This window comes from Nycticebus coucang, chromosome 17 (genome assembly GCF_027406575.1).
Source record: "Nycticebus coucang isolate mNycCou1 chromosome 17, mNycCou1.pri, whole genome shotgun sequence".
NCBI classification, from domain to species: domain Eukaryota; kingdom Metazoa; phylum Chordata; class Mammalia; order Primates; family Lorisidae; genus Nycticebus; species Nycticebus coucang.
This window is the reverse complement of record NC_069796.1, coordinates 67064685-67071056: the sequence shown is the minus strand read 5'-3', so window position 1 is coordinate 67071056 and position 6372 is coordinate 67064685. Positions and strand designations below refer to the sequence as shown.

At 41.4% G+C, this 6372-nt stretch overlaps 1 non-coding gene across 1 annotated transcript; it reads left to right on the top strand.

Moving 5' to 3' along the window:
- The first annotated feature begins 3952 nt into the window (after positions 1-3952).
- On the top strand, positions 3953-4058 carry LOC128569397 (U6 spliceosomal RNA). The gene has a single exon (XR_008375353.1). It is a non-coding gene; the product is annotated as a U6 spliceosomal RNA (small nuclear RNA).
- Positions 4059-6372: the final 2314 nt, after the last annotated feature.

The window sequence follows — 6372 nt, the reverse complement described above, 5'->3', positions numbered from 1 at the left end:
GCTTCCATGTTTTTGTATGGGTATGCAGGTTCCGTTGTTATTTAGTTCAACTTTTATTCCATGATGGTCTGAGAAGATGTAAGGAATAATTTCTTTTTTTTTAAATTTGCTGAAGTTAGTTTTGTGGCCTAGGGTGTGGTTGATTTTGGAGTATGTTCCATGGGCTGATGAGAAGAATGTGTATTCCATTTTGGGGGGATGAAATGTTCTGTAGATGTCTGTTAAGTCCAGATTTTGAATGGTTGAGTTTAAATCTAAAATTTCTTTGCTTAGCTTCTTTTTGGAGGATCTATCCAGGACTGCTAAAGGGGTGTTAAAATCTCCAACTACTATGGAAGTGGAGGAAATCGAGTTGCTCATGTCTGTTAGAGTTTCTCTTATAAATTGAGGTGCATTGTGGTTGAGTGCATATATATTAATAATTGAGATCTCATCATATTGAGTATTACCTTTAACAAATATGAAGTGTCCATCCTTGTCCTTAATTATTTTGGTTGGTTTAAAGCCTATTGCGTCTGCAAATAGGATTGCAATGCCTGCTTTTTTCTGCTTTCCATTTGCCTGGAATATAGATGACCATCCCTTCACCTTGAGTCTACATCTGTCTTTTAATGTAAGATGCGATTCTTGGATGCAGCAGATATCTGGCTTGAGCTTTTGTATCCAGTCCACCAACCTATGCCTCTTTAGAGGACAATTTAAACCATTCACATTAATTGAGAGTATTGATAAGCCTTTCGAGAGACCGGTGGACTATTTATTCCTTTTGCAAGTGTGGAAGTTGTAATTTGATCAAAAATTTTTGGGGTGGGTTTACTTTTGTGGTGGAGAATTACTCTGGTCTTCATGGAGGATAGGTCTAAGAATGTCCTGGAGAGCTGGTTTAGTTGTGGCAAATTTCTTCAACATGTGAATGTCATTGACATATTTAATTTCTCCGTCATAAATGAAGCTCAGTTTAGCTGGGTACAGGATCCTGGATTGAAAGTTATTTTGTATTAGGAGATTAAAGGTCGATGACCATCCTCTTCTAGCTTGAAAGGTTTCAGCAGAGAGATCTGCAGTTATTCTGATATTCTTCCCCTTGTAGGTAATGGTTTTCTTTCGTCTGGCAGCTTTCAGAATTTTCTCCTTCATATTAACTTTAGTGAAATTGATTATGATGTGTCTGGGGGATGTCTTATTTGGGTTGAGTCGTGCTGGAGTTCTGAAACTGTCTGCTATCTGAATTTCAGAATCTCTTGGCATGTCTGGAAAGTTCTCCTTCATAATCTCATGGAGAAGAGACTCTGTGCCTTGTGAAGCCACTTCGTCACTTTCAGGGATCCCTATAAGATGAATATTGATTTTCCTCAAATTATCCGAGAGCTCTCTGAGAGAGTGGTCTGTTTTTGCTCTCCATTTCTCTTCTTCTTTGAGGGTTTGAGAGCATTTGAAGCTTTGTCTTCAATGTCAGAATCCTTTCTTCTGCTTGCTGCATTCTGTTATTGAGGGATTCTACTGTGTTTCTCAGATCTTTGAGGGATGCAACTTCTTGTCTCAATGTGTCAAAATCTTTGGTCATTTGGTCTTTGAATCTGTTGAATTCTTGAGATAACTTTTGGAATTCTAATTCAATCTCATTTGCTATCCAGATCCTGAATTCAATTTCTGACATCTCAGCTATTTGTTTGTGCAAGGGGTCTTGTGCTGTTTCTGCCCCATTGATCCTTGGGAGAGTTGATCTACTCTGATTATTCATATTGCCAGAGTTTTTCTGTTGATTTCACCTCATGATTGTTTTTCACCGTTGCCTCTGGCTGTCCTCAGAGTTGGGGAGGTGTCTCTCCAAGATTAGACCCCAGCGGGATCACTCTATTATTGCTGGATCTTTGTAGGGAATGACCCTGTGTAGTTCCTCTGGGGCAGCTCTAGCTAGGGAGTTCTGGTTGTGGAAACAGCTCCGGTTTGTGACACACCCAGATCCAGCAACAGGGCTGGGGGTGGTGCGCATGGTTTTGGGAGTGCCAGGCACCCATGACTTTGGCACAGATAGCCCAAGGCTCCAGCAGTCTCTGGCCAGGAGAAGAGCTCTGCGCAGAGGCAGGGAGGACTCCAAAGGTCACGTAGCTACCAGAGTCCCTGTTCAGATGACCGGGCTAGTGTGGAAGCTGGGAGGACACAGGAGGGAGGACACAGGGCTGTGTCGCTCCCGCAGTTCCTGGTCAGGGAATGTGGAGGCCCGGTGGGTGCAGGTCGGGTGTTTCTGCACAGCTCTTATGGAGGTCTGGGCGGCGCCAAGCCCAGGAGTTTGAGGTTGCCATGAGCTGTGATGTCACAGCACTCTACCCAGGGCAACAACCCAAGGCTCCAGTGTGCCAAAACCGTCTCACTCTGCTTCTAAGGATTAAGGCTGTAAGGCAGCTCAGTCCCCGCCTTTAGGCTGCTCAGTCAGCAGGTTACTTTGACCCACCCAATCCTTGCTCTGAGACCCTGAGAGCGGAGCTTGCCGGGGCAGTTCTTTCACAATGGCTTCCTGTGTCCAGCTCAGGGGCTCAGTCTGGGGTCCCAGACAATGCCCAAAGTTCTCCACACTCCTGCTCAAGCTCTCCCCAAGGAAGTTCAACTGAGTGCCAAGTCCAAGAACACCAAAACAGTTCACAGGTAAGGCCTTTCCGGTTTGCAGTCTCACTTCTGCTTGTACTTACTGTTGCCAGCGTGATTAGGTCGATCGAACACCTAATCGCAACCACTTGCCAGTTTTCCACTGTTTTTGTCCACCTCTTGGGGTCCAGAAGTCCCTTGCTGGCTCCCTGTATCCTCAAAGGGATGATTATAGGCAGATCCCACCGGCCAGAGATGCCTGGAGTCTTGTCTCCCCAGACTCGCTGTTCCCGGTTGCTGGGAAGCTGTTACTTGGCTGCCATCTTTAATCTCTCCCCCTATGTTCTTGATTTTTAATATTTATTGAGTATTTTAAATCAGGGGAAATCTGAAGCATATGCATCTAACATTTTGCATATTACACTTTAAGCAGCATAAACATGTTAATTAAACATGTTTAAACTTGGCATTCAACATAAAGCTGAATATGAAAAAACATCACCTTTTCTCTCCATATTCTTATACTTTATGTGAACGGAGAAATGCTTGTGTAGAGCATAAGGAAGGTTCATAAAGGTTAAATGTATTTCTCTTATAAATTTCTGGGTATTCAACATGTACTTTTTATATGAAATATTGTGGGCCAGAGGCTGTAGGGTATATTCAGCTGCACAAAATTTATTCTCTGCCCTTAAGGAGTCTACAGTGAATAAAGGAAATAAATTAACACATTAAAAGGTATCAATAATAGAAGAACAGATAAAAGCTAATAATGTAATTAAGTGCCTAGTGAGTAATCTTTGAAGGAAGCAAAGTGGCTTGAGATGATTTACAGATGAAAATGATATGAAAGTTTATCACATCCTATCATAATCATCTATTTGCCAGTAAGATTTCCCTCATGGTAATTCCTTGAGAGCAGAGATCTTGCCTTCTTATGAGCTGGGTACTTCGTGATTAGTGCCTAGCTCAATGTTTAAACCTACCATGTAACTCAATAAACAGTAGATGAATAATATATGAAGAACAGAATAAACTTTAAAGGATTTAGACATGTAGGATTTGAATATACAAATAAGACAATTCAATTTTTCTAAGAGCTAATAATTTTAAACAAAAGCAGGTGGTTGAAAAGCAAGAGGAACTCATCAAGAATGACCATGCCATCTGCGATGTGTATCTAGAGATGCACACGGAATAGTCAAGTGAATTGGGGTGGGTAGCACAACCAACTCCACCCAAGACAAAAGGTAATAATGCTAATTAAGGAATTGAAAATCATATTCATGCCACCCAAAGATCTAAACAGGGTATAGAAAGTGGGAAGGGAAACTAGATATAACCTAACATCTACTAAGAAGGGAGGACTGTGCTCACCTCAGCAGCACATATACTGAAACAGGAACATAGAGAGAACATTAGCACAGCCCTTCCACAAAGATGACACACAAATTCACAGAGTGTCCAATATTAGAAAAAAAAAAATGTCAGAACATACTGAGTTGAAAGGGAATGTAAAAAGTTTGGGAAGTCAGGGATGATCGAGTCATCAAGTTTGGATGACAGGAAACAGCATGTTGCCTTTTCATCTTTCCATGGGGAATTAATTTTGGTAGGAAAATGATGAGTTCGGGTTTTCTGTTTTTTTTTTTTTTATTGTTGGGGATTCATTGAGGGTACAATAAGCCAGTTACACTGATTGCAATTGTTAGGTAAAGTCCCTCTTGCAATCATGTCTTGCCCCCATAAAGTGTGACAAACACCAAGGCCCCACCCCCCTCCCTCCATCCCTCTTTCTGCTTCCCCCCCATAACCTTAATTGTCATTAATTGTCCTCATATCAAAATTGAGTACATAGGATTCATGCTTCTCCATTCTTGTGATGCTTTACTAAGAATAATGTCTTCCACTTCCATCCAGGTTAACACGAAGGATGTAAAGTCTCCATTTCTTTCAATGGCTGAACAGTATTCCATGGTATACACACACCACAGCTTGTCAATCCATTCCTGGGTTGGTGGACATCTAGGCTGTTTCCACATTTTGGCGATTGTAAATTGAGCTGCAACAAACAGTCTAGTACAAGTGTCCTCATGACAAAAGGATTTCCTTCCTTCTGGGTAGATGCCCAGCAATGGGATTGCAGGATCGAATGGGAGGTCCAGCTTGAGTGCTCTGAGGTCTCTCCACACTTCCTTCCAGAAAGGCCACACTATTTTGCAGTCCCACCAGCAGTGTAAAAGTGTTCCCTTGATGAGTTAGGTTTTAATTTCAAACTTGGATTTTTGCACATCAAACAGGAAATGTCAGAGAGAATGTATGTGATTCTAAGATAGACAAATGGAGAGATCAGAATTAGATGTGTTTTCTCACAGACCACATGAATCAGAGATTGGGGCTGAATCCAAACAAGGAGGTCTGGGGTGGGGTGAACATCCATAATATTGTGGAAAACTGGAAAGTAGAGGAAAAGACCAATGAGAGAAGAGGAGAACAACTCAAAACACTGCATCACTAAGGAGCCGTATCAGGCCGGACACACGACATTGCAACTACTACTACTAGAAAGTCAAGCAGAAGGAAGACACAGGCACCCACAAGTCTGACCACAGTGGAAGACATTGATTACCTTGGAGAATGCAATTAAGGTACAGAAACCATGAAAATATGCTAATAATCAGACTCTAAGATTAAAATAACCTAATTGGCAGATTGCATAACCAAATGTTAACCTTATTAAAAAGTATTTTTCAACATCTCTCTAAACCTGCTCTGCCCAAAATGACATCCACCGGCCATATGTGTCTGTCTAAATTAAATCAAAATTAATGAAATGAAAAGCTCAGTTCCTCACTCTTGCCAGCTACATTCCAAGTGCTCCAAACCCTCATGTAACCAGTGGCCATCACACTGGCAATGCGGATTGAGCCTATTTCCCTGATCTCAGCAGTTCTAAGAGACAGTATTGCTTCATGGCCTTTCAGAATTGTGAACTTCTGCTTTTCCTGAAATGTATTTGTACTATAGTGGAATATTGAATTCAGCATTTTTGTGCCTTCTCCTGAGTAAGCAACATGCACACACAACACACCATTTTACCCTGAAACACATAAATCAAAAACAGAATCCAACTTGCACAGAACCATAAGAACCAAATCCCTAGAAATAACGGCGTAACTGGTGAATGTCTTCTTTTTTTAGTTATTTTTCTTGACTCATCAATGAGTCAAGCATTTTCAATAAACAGATTTCACAGATAGGTTTTGCTTATGGGCAGACTGAAGCCTAACATGAGGAACAGTTATGAGGAACAAAAGGTGCTCCAGTTGGTGTGTTCCCTCCTTGAGGATTGTTTTGCAATACCCACATTTCAGTCTGCTCCCCCCATGTGTTCTCCCAGAGATGGTTTTTCCTTCAATCTTTCTACAGGTGTCAGAAACCTTTCCCACTGGCTATGTCAAACGCTGACTGAGAAATCACCACAGAACTGACACCTGCCATTAGAGGTGCACAATGTGTTAGGTGGATATTTCATCTGACACAATTATCCACCCAACTATCCCACCATACAACTGCACTTGAATATCAAGTTTTATATTGTTTTTCTTCCAAGAAACCAAACAATTTAAAAAGGTACCTTGAGTTCCCCTCTCTGTTCACCACAAATGTCATTATGGACTTTCATTTGCATGTGCTTAAGAATGTCACATCCAGAAATGCATCCAAAATGGACACCAGCAACTTGTAAAAACAGACCTGAATAAGAGAAGGACAAACATTTTGAAGGGG